Here is a 17,186-nt window from a genome sequence, read left to right as displayed (position 1 = left end):
TCCTGCAAGGCTCAGTTTTGTCTGTTGAAGGAGAATAGTAAGAGTAACTGTATCATCTGTTTGGGAAGATTAAGTATCATGATTCAAATAAAAGGCTTCCTGGTCACATAGTAAAGGCTCATTCACGTCTGCTATTAGTACAACTGTTATGGTTATGCATTTTTGTACATTGTCCCTCAAGATATTTACACCATAACAAATTGGAGAATTGGGAATTCTATAGTCTTTGTTCACTCTTAGGCGAATGGTGAAATAGTGTACTATAATCACAGTTGGTAGAAAAGTGGCTGTTGACCTCCCTTCTCAGCTAAAAAGAGAGGGAACACAGCTGACCTCAGCAAAGCTTGAGAGAGACAGGACTTGAGGTGGGAGCCCTGTGAGCCCAGAAACGGCAAAAGGGATGGTGGGCTGTAATACTGAACCCCTCTGAGAGAGGAGAGGAGGTGAATGTGTAGGTACATAGAAGCTGCCAGAAAATGGACAGACATGGTGAGACTCCACTTGAGGCATGGCACAGAGGGTGTGGAAAACCCTAGGACTGACTGCAGGGACTGACTAGTAATTGATCTTAGACCCTACTTCACCAGCGTGTTTCTAAATGCACATTTTAGTGGTCAGCGAAGTGGCTCTGAGAGCAGTCACTGTAGTTCTGTAGGTGTAAAACTCATGACTGACATTTCGAGAGGGGGAAACCAGTAGTACCACTGAAAGACAGGTGTACAGAGTACCGTATTTCATTCTTGAACTTTGCTTTGCCAGGGAGGCGGCCTGTCAGAGTGAAAGCAAGGTGGTACTTGGGTAGGTTAAGAGCTAGTAAATGAAATAGGGAACCATGTTTACCGGTATATCTAGGCCTACAGTTGGCATGTAACCTGCTTTTTGAAACTGGTTATTTTTTTCATATCGGGAGAGTCTAGGAAAGCAATATAGTTTTGAGGTCATGGACCTCGCTGTCTACAGGATGCAAACTGGGAAGGAAAATAATTGATGGAGCCAGACAGGGGCTGGAATGTGCACCCACAGCCTCAGCCAGTGAGCCACCATGCCGGACAGTGGATCCCTGAGCTCAGTTTGTAGAGTTTCCAAGAGAAACTGAGAACACAGAATCGTGATCTTCCTACCTTACAATGTTTGCAACATATTCCTATTTTCCCGAAGGTCACCATGAAAGACAAACAAGAAAGTAGGAAATTTTACTTCTGAGGGTTTTCTTTTGCACTGAGAGTGAAGGGCTGGCAGGAGTGGGGTGGGAAGCTAAACAGGAGTTAAGTGCCTGCCGAGTGCACTGTGGATTCTAAAGCCAGGCACAGGATCTGGCATAGACACCTAACTCAGTGCATTTTTACTGAGTAAATCAACAAGTCGGGGAAACCTCTCTGGCTTCTCAGTCTTTTCCTTTACAGGGTGGAGAGAACGGAGTTGGCCTTCAAAAATTCAGCTGTAACTTAGATGGAGTTCAGCCAATATGTACATCTGGGATACTCTGCCTCTCCAGACCATCCTCTCCCCCACCCCTCCCCACTCTCCCCAAGTATCGAGGGTGCCAGGGTTACCTTACAGAGGGCTGTTTATGGTCTAAGGAATAAAAAGAAAGTTTATCATTTTTGCTTCAAAACAAGACCAACACAGTTAAGCTGGTTTCTTCTTTCTTCTATCATTGTTAATAGATTTTTGCTTAATTTTGACAGACTTGTTAGATCTCTCTGGGGATAGATATACCTCGGTCCTTGGCTCCGTGCGAGAGTGAATTCACGCCGAAGCCTGGTTTGTGATACAAGTGAGTTTTATGAGCATTAGAAGAAGTTTAAGGCTTACACAGGCCTCCACAGGGCTCCTCCTGAACGGTGCAGTCTGTCTGGAAACTGCTCGCAAAGTCACACGGTTGACTCCTGACTCCTGCCTTTTCAGTTATTCTGTCGGGAGGTGTGGTGGACGACCTCTGGTCGACCCCATTGACTGAATTGAATTCACCTGGCCTAGGTGGGCCAATCCAGGTATAGCGCATGCGCACAGGTACCTGGCAGGAAACCTGACCCTCTGAGCACGTGCAGTGTGCTCTGCTTTGTTTCCATAGCTCAGCCCTCGGCGTGTGTTATGGACGTCCCAGCCCTTCGCTGGACTACCTAACAGACTCATCAGTTATATAATAGGTGATATAGATTATGTTGTTAATGAGACTTGCAGTCTTAACAGGACACAGGTTGGGCTTTTTCCCCTGTACTACAGTGTGGGCATTTCTCTGATTAGAGAGGTGGGAGCCCTTGGGCAAGTCACAGGATCTTATTTTTTTACAAATTCTATGGATATTTACTCTTTTGTTATTTAACATGAAAGCATTTGTTGCCTTGGGCAGGGTGGATGCTATCTCAATTATCAGTTATCATAAATCAATTCAAAGGACTTAAGTTCCAAAAACCAACTCATAGAAACCCTATAAGACAGCATAAAACTTATCCCTATAGTTTATAAGGCTATAAATCTTTATGGAAGCACAGGACCTCTTATTTCTCCTGGTATCTTTATCTTTCTCCTTTGGCTCCAGCTCCTTCGGAGTGGCTGGTGAGTTCAAATGGTTGACCTCTTGGTTAACAGTACAAGACTTACCGTAACTCCCTGTGCTACCAGAGCTCCTTAAGTTCAAAAGAAGGTCATGTCTCCAGCAGATTCAGAGGATTCTTGGAACCCCAGAAAAGAAGTGCTTTGGACCTCTGGAGGACTATACCTGGGACAAGAAAGCCTAGGAACCCCCTAGGCAGAGACTGTCTCTCTCTCTACTGAGTCTACAGAGCCTCCTGGGTCACGTTCACTCAGAGCAGCAAGTCCATTCTTCTCTTTTGTTTTTTTTATTAGTTGGGAATTAATATACATATCATACTATTCCTTAATTCAGTTTTTGTTTTTTTTGCTGAATGACATTTTCCCCTAGACTGAGAACTCACGATGATAGCTTATAGTCCAGGTTGAACTACATCCTCTTTGTCCCAGTTTCTAGTTCCCAGAGAACAAATTGAATGTCTTGGTTGAATCATGTGTCCAGTTTTGTCTAAGACGGAAGGGATTTGGAGTCCCATAGTAGAAATATGACCAGGCTGGAATGAGAATGACATGGTTATTAGTTGTCATCATATCAGACCAACCTCATGGTGACACTATGTGGACCAGCAAGGAGGCGGCATTTTAGAAGCAGAGCTCAGGGTGGGTTTAACTCATACCTTTTGACAAGTGTTGAATGTTTAACCATTGGGGCTCCAAATTACACAGTACTTAGAAAAAGGGTCAGCATGAGTCAGACCAGTGGTTCTCAACCTGTGGGTCGCAACCCCGTTGGGGGGCGGGGGGGAGTTCGAACGACCCTTTCACAGGGGTCGCCTGATTCATAACATTAGCGAAATGACAGTTATGAAGTAGCAACGAAAATAATTTTATGGTTGGGGGTCACCACAACAGCAGGAACTGTCTTAAAGGCTGTCAGCAGTAGGAAGGTTGAGAACCACTGAGCTAGACCATCTTCTGAAAGGAGACTGCTACATTTGCTTCATCGTCCCCCACCCCCTCTTTTTTTAAAAGAGTAATTTAAATTTCTGTATCTCAGACCTTGGAAGATGCTGAAGTTCTGCCCGTTGTTCTTATTTGCTTCTGCCCCCAGTAGGCCATTCATTGCATTCTTAAAAAGTATGTTTATTCAAGGCTTGTTGCACAGTAGGTGTTGAATGGGTAAAAGGTGTCTGTTTTTTTGTTTCTATTCTTAGAAGAGTTTCTCTACATCTACCATTTAAATTGTTTCTCTTTTTCTTTCCACAACAACAGTAATTTTGCTACTTAGGCAGCTTAGTCTACTGTAAAGGGAACTAAACTATATCAAAACCCTGAATTCTAGTTTTGGTTTCAAGCCATGGTTTTGCTGGGTAATCTTGGTCAAATTTTAACCTCTCTTATTCTGTTTCCTTGCTAGTAAAATGGAAATCAGAACAACAGCTCTGATAAGCACTGAGAATGGTGAAGAGCAAATAAGAAGAGTATATACAAGCATGGGAGAGTTTTTGCCTTGCTTTTCTATTTCTTGCTAAAGAATGGCTCCTGATCCTTATTCTAAATAGAGAAGTTACTATTTTAAAATGCTTTTTTTTAGTAACTGCCACTACCATTTTTCTCATAAGAATAGGTTTTCCTGTAAAGCATTTTTAAGGTATGCAGGCTAATGAAATGGTGATTTTTTTCAAAGCCAAACACTATCTTGGGGAGATTTTGTATCACCCAAATCTGATGACATCCTGGTACACTTTGGAGAAAGAGTTGGGGAGTTCCCTAATGGAAAACTGAAAAATGGCTTGGCCTAGTGAAATAGCATCCAGCCCAGAGCCTAGTCTAGTGCATGTGCTGTTCCACCTCCGCTTCCAGTGGACTCCAAAGAGGGATCGCCTGCAGGAGGTGGATAGTTATCTCTAGCGTAACATCTTTTATTGCTGGTCTCTAGTGTCTTCATTTATGGCTTACTGTCAGTGATTTTCCATGGCCTTTGCACACTATTTAGGATGCAAATGAATGAATTTTGATTTAGGACAAACATGTTTAGCAAGATAGCTGTTTTTATTGTAAAAGGCAGAAAAGGAGCACTAAAAAAAAGTTAAAAAGTAGAAGCCTGAGGAGAAATTAGAAGCCAACCTAGGCAAGAGAAACATCTGGCTTATAAAGATTATAGGGATGATTTTAAATATCATTGAATCGTATTTTGTAGGTGAATAAAACTAAAACTGCTTAAGAAGGGGCAGAAGAAGGACATAATCCAGGAGGAGTAACTTAAAAGCCAGTTAAGATCATTGTGAATGAGTGATCAAAATATGGCACAGAATTTCAGCCGCTGACTTTCAGAGATGTCTTTTTAGGATCTTAGCATCTCAAACTCTAGAGATAATTGGTTTACCATTTAAGCATAGATGAAAATTGAGCAAAGCAAAATTCTCATCACCTGACCTTGGTGTATAGTCAATGGGGATCATAGGAAAAGTGTAGGAGTAGCAAAGGTGTCATATGAAACCAGGCTGTCTTGTGCTGTGTACTTGACATCCTCTGCCCTGTAGCTGTGTCATTGCCCATATTTGCTGCTCTTTCGCTTCTGCCACATGTCAACTTTGAAAATCAGCTTAATTTCTAACTCTGGTTTGTTAATCCCTAATCCCTTGATTTTTTAACTTGCCCCCTCCTCCCCAAATTAATTTGAGGTCTAGCTACATTTTTTACGACATATGTATACATATTCATACAATTGTATAGATAATGGAACACATAATTTCCTCCTGCTTTTTAGAAAGATAGCTTAATTGAGTTTTTTGTTTGCTGTTTGAAGTATTATGAATTGTTTTTATAAACTGCTGAATGATAAAGGATTGAGTGAGCTCTCCAAATAATAATCTCACTCAGTATGTGTGTGATATTTGTCTGTGATTCTGACAGGTTTCATCAGAGCAGACTTTCTGAATAGCCGTTTTCAAAATTAAGTGAAAACTCATTAACAGCAAATTACCACAATGATTTTAAGCCCCAGGAGGCTGATTCTGTACATACTGAATAGTCATTTGTTCATAGTTTACTGTAAATAGAGCCAGTTAAATTCATTCTTAAAAAACAAAAAACAGACTCAATTGCATTTATTGAAAAATTGGCAAAAGCGCTTTGAATTTTAACATTTTGACATTTCAAAGAGCAAGTGGTAATTTTGAAAACTCTAGAAACAAATGAGATAGTAGATTTCTGATTGGCTTTCTCCACAGGTTTTATCTCCATTCCCTTTTTCTTTCTTCCTAGATCTGAACAGCAGTAAGAAGAAGAAAGAGCTTCCACAATCACAGCAGATGGAGATCCACTGGTAAATTGATCAGGATTTTTGCCTGCCATCCAAAGAAAAGGTAACTGGTTGTTTACACTTAGTAGAGCTGAATAAATGTGATGCTTCTGAATATGGTAGGGCTTGACTTACACTAAATGATGGTTATTTTCTTACTATTGCTGTTATTTTAAGGCATTTGAGTAAGATCTCAAAATTCAAGGTAATCATAAATATGATCTTAGTAATATGAGTAATTACTAAGACTTTAGGAGTACAATATTATTGTACACTTCCATTCATCATGTGTTTGTCAACACAGAAACCGCTGTTTCTTAAGTACGTACCATGAAATTTCAGGAGCATTTAGTGATACAACCACCACACTTTAACCCCCTAATTCAAACACACCCTTTCTTGGGAAATTGTCCAAAGGTGTATTCTTGTCTTTCTTCCCAGCTCCACTTCCTGATTTCCTCTTTTTTCCCAAGCAATATAGATTTAACTTTTCAAGGCTAGGGACGATCCGAACCCAGAATATAAAGCAAACACAGTTCTGCAAGTATTCTTTCTGAGACCAGATCCTGTGCCCAGCCTGCCAGCCAACTCTGGGTTCGTGAGCAGTGTCAGATCACTACAGAAATAGTAGACACCATTAATTGAGTTTCTCACTACCTGTCTACCAGTGTTTTCACTGTTTGGGAAAGAGAGGGGCTAAGTGTCAATTAATGGAGAAAAGAGAAAGACTTCATGGGGACACTTCGATTTTTTTTAAATTCCATTTTTCTTCTATTGGGGAATGAAACTAAGGTAGCTGACAAGTGAAGGTGCTGCTTAAGATGAGTCATTTAATGATAAACTGAACAGAATCCAAATAGGGAAGACCAAAGGAGTTTCCACTTTTGTAAGCAGTCTGCTCACATACTCAGGCAGTCTAGAAATGTGATGTGATGGATGTTTCAATCAGGTTTTAGGGAACTTCAGGAGAGGTGGAAATGTTTCAGACAATGTGCACATTCATCTATAAGGAAAACATTTCCACTTCTACATAAAGCAAAACAGGGGCTTCAGGAGTGTATGCAATGCTGTTCAGGTGAAGTGAGAAGAAGAGGCTGGAGTCTCCACATTCAAAATGGGCCCTTATATTTTGTGCTTTAAAGTAGGTAGGCCAGCCAGGTAGAGATGTCCTTTGGTAATCTTCCAACTCATCACAGCGGAAGGGTTCTGTTTGTCCAGAAGGTATCAGAAGGGAGACATTGAAAGTTTTTTCTTAGACAAATGACAGTGGTGAGGTTTGAGGATAGAAGGGAAACATGTTTGAGAAAAGAATGCCAAAGTCACTCATAATTCCATGCCTCTTAAAAAAAAAGAATAAAAAGTCCATAACTCTTTATGGAGCTGCTACTACCTGTATATAGGAATTTGTCCCTGAAGAAGAAAAAGATAAAAATAGGATGTGATTTCTACTGACTTTAATTATGACTTAGGCTTTTGAAAAATACTATACAAACTGCTTCTTTGCCTTTTGGCTAAGACGTAGTCTAAAATATTAAACCAATGAGCTGGTTAATATAATATCAGGAGTACACGACAAGGGCCACATAAAAGAAGAACAAGCTTAATCTTCAGGGACTAGGTGAGTTGGGGAAAGAAGAGCTACTGTAAGAAGCGGTAGAGTCCATGACCAATCTAAAGGGGCAGCACCTTCTCAGTACATTGGTGAGCTGTAAAGGACTGATCATGGCCATTTTGAATCAGAGAGTCATGGTTTAATAAGACAAGAGTGACAAATTGAAGAGGAATGGTCTCATCTTCATGGAAAAAAAATAAATAAAATTTCAGGATCTATCTTGAAATACAACCCAGGCAGCGATAGGATAAAATCCACATGTCTACAATGAATGCCAGGTAACATGACTATTCTTCAAATTTACACTCCGACCACACTAATACCAAAGGCCAAGAAATTGAAGATTTTTACCAACTTCTGCAGTCTCAAACATCAAATATGCAATCAAGATGATTGGGATGCAAAACTTAGAAACAAAAAAAAGGAATTACGTTTGAGAAATATGGCCTTAGTGATAGAAATGATGCAGGGGATCACATGATAGCATTTTGCAAGAACAGTGACTTATTTATTGCACATAACATTTTTCAGCAACATAATGGGTGACTATACAGGTGAACCTTGCTGGATGGAATATACCGGAATCAAATTGACTTCATCTGTGGAAAGAGACTATGGAGCATTAGTCAAAACAAGATCAGGTGCTGATTATGGAAAAGACCACCTTTCTAGAAACTCAATCGCCCTTTCAGAAAACAAGGACGCCCATGAGTATTGCGTAGAAACCAAATGTCTTGATAAGCAGAGTCAGAAACTGTTGTTTCCCTCTCAGAGATCACTCTGGGAACACTGTACTGAATGTGTGTTGCCCCTGTTCACATTCCTAGCACTGATCCTATCTCCTCCCATCAGGCTCCTTGAAAGGGCTTCCTTTACCCTTTCTGAGTCTCATTCCAGGCCTTCAACCCGTGGTTTTTCTCATTCCAGTTATGTATCTGCAGATTTCACAAATTTAGATCTGTTCTTATTTAGTTGTTATTGGCTATCACTATCGCTAAGCCCTATTCAAAGCTCTGCACCATACGTAATCTGAGTAAGTAATCTAAGAACCTGGACTATATGAAGAAGTTGGCATCAGAATTGGAGGAAGGCCCCCTAACAACCTATGATATACAGGTGTCACGACTTTGCTCACTGAAAAGAGATCTTGAAGCACTTGTTGGTGCAGATTGAATACTACAGATTTCTATATGGATTTAACCTCAATATAAATAAAACAAAAATCTTCACAACTGGGCCAATAAACAAAATTTTGATTAACAAAGAAAAGATTGAAGTTGTCAAGGATTTCATTCACTTGGATCCAAATAAATTCTCATGGAAGCAGCAGTTAAGAAATCAAAGGATACTTTGCATTGGCCAGATCTGCCTTACAAGACCTCATTAAAGTGTTAAAGACAAGATATCACTTTGAGGACTAAGGTATGATATTTTCAGCTGCTTCATATGCATGCGAATGCTAGAAAATCAATAAAGAAGACCGAAGAACTGATGCATTTGAATTTCAGTGTTGGCAAAGAATATTGAATATACCATGAGCTGCAAGAAAAACAAACAGATCTCTTGAGAGAAATATAACCAGAACCAGGGATGATGAGGCTTTGTCTCACATACATTGAGCATGTTATCAGCAGGGGCCAGTTGCTGGGAGAGTCAGTGAACAAGAGGAAGGACATGAGTTGACATGTGGTTGCAACAATGGAGTCTGACACAGCACAGGACCAGGCAGTGGTTCATTCTATTGTACATAGGGTCGCTTTGAATTGAAACAGAATGTGCAGCACTTAACATCAGTGAGGGGGTGCACATGTTTGGGACAGCCAGCCCTTTGGGTAGCAATACTAAGACAAATCTCAATGGGACCTTTGGCTGCTGGTACAAAGAATGTAAAAAAGTCAGGGGGCAGTGTTTGCTGGATCTACAGCTTTGTTTAGACCTACAACTTTATGAGGAAAAGGGAAGAAATGTCTCTTCCTTTCCTTCCTCTTGTACTGACTGACCTGTCCTATTGGTCCCTGAACCAAAATGCCCTAAGGCATTTTGCTAACCAGCTTAGGGAGTACCTACCACATATTTTATGGTTGAAGAGGGGAGTTCCAAGCTCCAAATTACACCTTTCTATGGGCAAGGCCAACCTGCTTCCTAAGGAGCTAAGTGCATATCTCATCAGCATCATAACTGTAGAGCATATATTCATAACTTCCAGTCCATGAAGTACCATGATCTAGAGCGGTGGTTCTCAACCAGTGAGTTGTGATCCCTTTGGAGGTAGAATGACCCTTTCACAAGGGTCACCTGAGACCATAGAAAAACACATATTTCCTATGGTCTTAGGAACCAAGACACTGCTCCTCTATCCGTCTCCAGGTGGGTCTGCCCACATGCAGATACGCCCACATGCAGATACGCCCACATGCAGATACGCCCACATGCAAATACGCCCACATATGAGTACCCCACATGAAGATTGTTACCCATGCTACACCATGCTTCAAGACAAAGTTTCATTTATTTGTAATTAGAAATAAATATTTCACAATATATATACAAAACAATAAATTATATATATACAAAAACAATATGTAATAATTCTGTGATTCATCACTATGCTTTAATTATGTTCAATTTGTAACAATGAAAATACATCCTGCCTATCAGATATTTATATGACGATTCATAACAGTACCAAACTTAGAGTTATGAAGGAGCAACAAAAATAATTTTATGGCTGGGGGTTGCGGCATTAGGAAGGTTGAGAACCACTGCTCTAGAGATCGGGTTGAGTTCTCATGTACTTGGAATGATTCAGGAAAGATTGTATTTAAGAAATGGAATTTGAAGAGGCCTGTTATTGAAGTATAGAGAAGGCATTATGGATGGAGTAACGTGTATGATCAAAAGTGTGGGAACTGGGAACCAGAGTCGGGGAACATGGTTACCACTCAGAGTTGATTGTTGTGGTTGGCTCATAGAGCACCTGTGGGAGGGCGTTGAACACCGGGGCAGATTGGAGAGGTTTTATTTCACTCACTTGTCAGCAGGGAGCCTCTCAAAGTAGAATAAGGACTGACATAACTAGAGTCATGCTTCAATGAGAATGATCTGATAGCATAGCATAGCATAGACAGATTAGAATTGGTTTTACTATGTGACAGGGATAGTGTACTAAAATGAGCAAACACTTTCAGAATGCTTTGGCTTCTCACAAAATAGACACTGTTTGCTTTCCTCATGTTGTAGACCAGGAAAAGACACAGAGAGATTAAGTGATTTCCTCAGAGTTAACACAGCTAGTAAGCAGAAGAACTTGGATTCTCCCTGGACAGATTCACTCCATAACTCATGCAGTTTCCTACTGTGCTCATCAAAACTTTCCCTGCCGTTGAATTGATTCTGACTGAACTTCCCCTATGGGTTTCTAAGACTGAAAATTTACAGGAGCAAAAAGCCTAATTTTTCTCCCAGGGAGGGGCTGATTGGTTCCACCTGCTGACCTTGTGGTTAGAACCCACTACCCTCTGCCCCCAGGACTCCTTCCTGGGCCCATAAGTTGGTGCTATTTATAGTCACGTCAGTGCCAAAGTGACAGGAAATTACTTTTAGTAGCAGTGTAGTCTTTGCATTTCATTGCACCCGAGGCAATGCCACTTAACCTTTATAGCTGGTTTTTGGTTCCATGTTTCAGTTCCTTTGAACCCATCTGTTTTATTAACATTAGTTAGTCTAACTATTTTAAATTGTGTGAGGAATATTTTTTGAGTCAAAATTGCCCTAACACTGTTGTTAAATGCCAGTGCCGTCCGTAGAGTCGCTGCTGCTTGAATCCGTTTTTGCAGCCAGCGCGCGCGTCGGTCTCACTGAGGGCTTCCTCTTTCTCACTGACCTCGTTCTTTACCTGCTCCAAGGATTGATCCCTCAAGACAACACATCCAGAGTATGCGGGATGAAGTCTCACATCCTCACTTCCAAGAAGCTTTCTGGCTGTACTTCCAAGACACAGTTGTTCATTCTTCTGGCAGTTCATGGTTGATTCCACATTCTTTGCCAGCACCACAATTCAAATGCATCACTTCTTCACGCTTACCTATTCATTGTTCTCATGCATGTAAGGCAGCTGAAACCATCAGAGCTTGCGCCAACAAGCTGAGTATTCAAATTGACATCTCTGCTCTTTAATACCTTAAGGGATCACATGTAGTAGATTTTGCCCAGTGTAATTTGTCTGATTTCTAGACTGCGGTCTCCATAAGCACTGATTGTAGATCCAAGCAAAATGAAATTTGTGACTTCAGTCTTTTCTTTGTTAATCATGATGTTCAGAGGTCTGGTTGTGAAGATTTTTGTTCAGTTTAAACTCATCAGTACATGCTTCAAGTCCTATTTGCTTTCAGCAAGCAAGGCATATTAAAAGTTGTTAGTGAGCCTTCCACCAATCCTGATACCATGTTCTTCACCTCATACCATTTGCTCATCATACATAAATAAGTATGGTGCAAGGATATAATATGGATACATACCTTTCCTCATTTTGAACTATACAGTACACCTTGTTTTCTTAGAATGACTGCCTCTTGGTCTATGTATATAGGTCAGTTTTAAATTCTAAAAATAATCAGCTTGAGCTTCTTTTTATGAATGCATTATTTTTATTTTCTAACATTTATTATTATTATTACTGGTGAATGTTTCTTTGGGAGAATTTGTATGCAGCTACACACATGCGGTTAAGAAAACAAAAAAATTCAAGGCTCTGAGCTGATTGCCAAATGATACGATTTGTAGAATGAAATCATGTACAGGTTAATTCTTTAAAAGATAATTTTCCTTATCTTAAAACCTCAAATTTCTGATTTTGCACTAGCTTGTCAGCAATTCCAGCCACTGAGCTGATGAATTCAATTTACTCCTTCCACTGTACTCCCTCTGCTGGAGTTATTGATGTATTCGTGACAGGTCTGAGGTATTTCACTGGAGGGGGAGACCTTCTTTACTCCATATGCTGAAGTGAGCCCTTGTGCTGTCTAGGAGAGAAAGAAGGGAGAGGAGAGGTAGGGTCAGAAGAGAGAGGGACTAGGAACAAAGCCCAGCCAGTCCTCAGAAGAGAGAGAGAAACTGAACTCAGAACAATTTCTAATTTCAATGGATCTAATTTTCTTGATGCAAAATGATGCCCATTCCTTGTGATTGATAATGGAGAATCTCCTTTACCCCTCACCTAATTTAATTTGCACAGATAAATGTATATATATTTATATAATTCTGTAACTGTTGGTGCCCATTTTATTAAATTGTACTATTGGGTCTGGTGGTTTTCTTCCAAATAAAAAGGTTGGTTGTGTGGGGTGTTGGATCTTAGAAAAGTTTTGGGCTGTTTTAATCATTTTACATTACACTGGCTTTAAAGACTAGGAAGATCAATGCTTTGTGTGCTTAGTGATGCCTTTGGCCTTTGAACAAAGGCATTTTACAAGTGAATCTGCTGTGCAAAGAATCCTTTTTGTAAAGAGAGACCTTATTACCCTTGGCACCTACTGGGAACATCCCTAAATTTGGATGGTGAAGTAAGACCATGTTTTAAATACATCCTTGGAAGGCTGAAAGCTCAGAATTTGGCAGCACTTCACTTCTGACGGCCCAGTTCTTAATCTACAGACAGTCTAATTGGTGGCAACAGCTTTTTCCAGAAGAGCCTTTCGATAAATTAAAAATTTCACCATAAATCTCACTTTTCTAGTCTACTGAGGGAAATGATGGTGTGTTCTTTACCCTGGTGCCTAGCAGGGAGCCATGCACAGGGGAGATATTTGGGAAAGCTTGATAGATTTAATCCACAGCATTAAACCTTGTAAAGCATATGATTCAAACTTGCAGACAGATAATTGAAGCTCCTCAGAGTTATTAGACATCATCAGAAATATCCTGGCAGGAGAGTTGATTGGTATCATACAAGGCCATTACTATATTAAAATGCGATATTGAATGAATGTAAATTGTTTTGGCCATTTTCTTTTATATTTATTTGGTGTGAAGAGAGATGTAGGAGGTCACCAAGTTCTTTATTCTTCCGTGGTAGTTAAACCTGAGTATTTGCTTTTCTGTTATACTCTCCTTTAATGACCAATACTCTTTGTATAAAAAGTTCTTTTAAAATATTGCTGTCTGTTCCATGGCCCTCTACTTTTTTTTTTTTAACATTTTACTAGGGGCTCATACAACTCTTATCACAATCCATACATATACATACATCAATTATATAAAGCACATCTGTACATTCTTTGCCCTAATCATTTTCTTTTTTTTTCTTTTCTTTTTTTACATTTTATTAGGGCCTCATACAACTCTTATCACAATCCACACATATGCATACATCAGTTTTACAAAGCACATCCGTACATTCTTTGCCCTAATCACTCTCAAAGCATTTGCTCTCCACTTAAGCCCTCTGCATCAGGTCCTCTTTTTGGCCCTCTACTTCTCTGCTAGGTTCCATAATTCATTGTAATGGTCACACAGAACTCACAGACAACATCCTTGATTATGGGGCTTTTAAGGAAGTTATCCCTGAAGTTACAATTCAGACATGGGAAATGCTAAGGTTACAGTTCTTTGGTTAGAACAGCTGCTTCTTTTCCTTGCCCACACACACTGCCTTTCACACATTGCCTCCTCTGCCTCTGGGCCATGCAGTCCCTTGGCCTCTGCCCTGCTTCTGGGTTAAGTGTTACAAAGCTTTCTTAGCATACCCCAGAGGCAATAGATACCCCAGAGGCAACCACTTAGTAAGATTTCACTTTCTAGGATAGTTGGGTTTTTTGTTTTTGCTAGTTGGTTTTTTAATTGAGCAGAATGCTAGCGCAGGGATCTCTAGCCTACCTCTTGATGGTAGTGGGATTCCTTCTTTCCATTTCTCGGATGGTATGTTTTAAACCTAGTGGAGTGGCAAAACTAAGCACTCCCCTCCTTAGGGTGCCATATACATCATTTGCATAGTCCAACCACACAAGCAGCCATGCACCTTATTTATATTGTTGAAATGCTATCGAATTCCCCTTCACTCGCTGCTGTAGAGTTGATTCCAATTCATAGTGTTCTTATATAGGGTTTCTGAAACTGTTAAAACTGAAACATACAGCCTCATCTTTCTCATGTGGAACTGTTTGTAGGTTTGAACTACCAGGCTTGCCCAATGCCTAAGTCATACTCCCCCAGGGTGACAACAAACATCTCAAATCTACATAGTCATATGCTCATTTCAGGATGAGTCACGCTCAGTTCAACAGCACCTAACCATCACCACCACCACCAGCACCACCAGCCCAATTATTTTTTGGGTGTTACCTAGAGGATCACTAAAAGGGCCATATTAAGTAATTCTCTTCAGTAGAGTTGCCCCACAGCATTCTCTCAGGCTGAAAATTTGACTTTTGTTGGTGATTTATTCAAACCATTAGGAAACTCAAATCAGAGGTGGATGGATACCAGAAACTGCTTATTCTTGAAAGGGTTACAGAGAAAAGAGAGGAAGAGAGTAGGGAAGAGAAAGGGAAAGGAGAAGGAGAGACAGGAGAGGGGATGGGGGGATAAAATGTATAGGCTATACAGAAGCAAATTGGTGGGGGGTTGCCAGGAATTAGGAACCTTGGTGGCACAGTGGTTAAAGTGCTTGCCTGCCAACCAAAAGGCCAGTAGCTACAATCCACCAACCACTCCACACACAGCCTTGTAAAGCCTATGAGGCAGTTAGTTCTCAGTCCAATTACAGGATCACTGTGAGTTAGAATTGATGTGAAATGAGTGGAGTAAGTGGTTTGGGTTTAGTGTTCCAGGAATTGTGTGTTACTCACTTCAGATTGCTGGTAAATTTCGCTGATAAGGATTGGGCTAAATTATGCCATTCAGTATAACATTTATTTATTTATTAATTAACAAAATTAATAGTATTTATTTTGCAAAGCACAAATCTGTCCATGTAATCCTCAAAGCCTAGCCTTCCATTTCACAGATGAGTACTCTGAAGTGCAGAAATTAGGTAAGTTGCCCAAAGTTACACAGCTTATAAGTGGAGGAGCGGTGCAGCATCTGACCCCAGAAAGGTTGATTCCAGACCCTTGCCCAATTTTCCTATCTGTATATTTAAATATTACAACTTCTACTTTATGCAATAATGAGTATAATTTGAGATAAAGGTAAAGGTATGTACAACAATGCCTGGCATTTAGTAGGTGCTCAATAGTTGATAGCTGCTATTAGTAATTAATTTTCCTGAATAACCACGACTTGGTTCTTTGTTTTTTTCTTCCCCATTTTTGTTTTGTTTATTAAACCAATCAAAAGCTGGAGGGGGAAAAAAGGTATCAAACTGGAATTAGAACAGAATTTATAATGCTTTATAGGTTAGTGAATTTAAAATACTGTCATATGTAACAAAGGAGTTATATCAAGCAGTGTTTCTAGGCAGTGGGACTACCCCTTATTTGAGTTCTCATCCAGTATTCTGAGCAGGTGAGCTCTCTTTGGCACCTAGTTAGCATGGAAGCCAGGTGGCCCTTAGCTTTTATTTTTACTTGTAGCTCCAAGTGGCATTAAAATTCAATTTATTAATCTTAAGTGATGACGTAAAATTCAACCTATTTTATAAATTGTGCATTTTAGTATAGGGAGATGGAAAATGTTGAATGTAACTGGAATTTTTATTTGGAAGGAATGCAAATATGCAAGTCTGCATTGGGGAAATCTGCCAATTGGGGAGTATGTGAAGAATCAGGAACTCTGTTATTGCCAAGAGAGTTGCACATTTATTTTACCTTTACATATTCTTACTGATGCACTTGTAGTAAGTTGACACTTCAGAAATGATTTCCTATAATATTTCTACTTATATCTACCTTTTGGGGTTATTTTACTATTACTACTTCTTAGATCAAGACAGGAAGCATTCATAATTTCACTTATTGGACTTGTGTTTTAATCACACAACCAAAAGACTCATTTCTAAATCTTTCGTTAAAAATAATTATATATATATATACTAAAATGCTTTAGCATGTACATATGCTAAATCACAACGTGTGTGTGTGTTTGGAATCATTTGACTTTTAAATGTAAAACATCCTTTTTATTGGAGCCATGGGTTAAATTTAGGTTGCAATATTTCCTCATTAATTTTTATACTTATTTAAATATGTTTGTTTCAGCAAGGTGAACTTGGTTTCTTTAGTTGTTGGAATGTAAATGTAAATGGAAAGTAAATGTCTAGAAAAGAACGATGGAACGAATATATGTAGAATATGTCGGATACAACTGATGTATGGTTTGTACCGAGTTGTAGGAGCCCCCAATGATTAAATATATATATGTGTGTGTGTGTGTGTGTATCAACAAACTAAAAACAAAAAAAAATCGAATTACTGAGTGCTTGGTGTGGGCTGCTGCTGTTTCAAGTACTTACCACGTTTTCCTTCCTTTAGTAAGCTTTTAGTTCACATTATTACTTAAGCAAAAGCTATGTGTATGTTGGGAGAGCTTCCAAGTTTCCTGGGCCAATATTTAATTTAGTCAACAAAATTGGGAAACTATATTCTAAGCAGTTTTCTAGAAATTCGGTACGTTCTTAAATTCTCACACTGCCCCAGAAGCGACAATTATAGGAAACTAACATCTCGAAATGGAAACGAATCCTGTTTAAATGGCAATTTTATCTTTTATTTTCTTGGCGAATGAATTACTTCTAGGAGC

At 39.6% G+C, this 17,186-nt stretch overlaps 1 protein-coding gene across 2 annotated transcripts in view; it reads left to right on the top strand.

Moving 5' to 3' along the window:
- The window catches only part of ATXN7 (ataxin 7), a 161,275-nt gene that overhangs the window by 41,846 nt on the left and 102,243 nt on the right, over window positions 1-17,186 (top strand). For both annotated transcript variants that reach the window (XM_075549943.1, XM_075549941.1), the window contains exon 2: window positions 5,803-5,903. The gene's annotated coding sequence lies outside the window, so the exon portion shown is untranslated. The remainder of the gene's footprint in view (window positions 1-5,802; window positions 5,904-17,186) is intronic.

The sequence above is a fragment of the Tenrec ecaudatus genome, chromosome 5 (assembly GCF_050624435.1).
Source record: "Tenrec ecaudatus isolate mTenEca1 chromosome 5, mTenEca1.hap1, whole genome shotgun sequence".
Taxonomy (NCBI): domain Eukaryota; kingdom Metazoa; phylum Chordata; class Mammalia; order Afrosoricida; family Tenrecidae; genus Tenrec; species Tenrec ecaudatus.
This window is presented reverse-complemented; position numbering and strand designations above follow the sequence as displayed.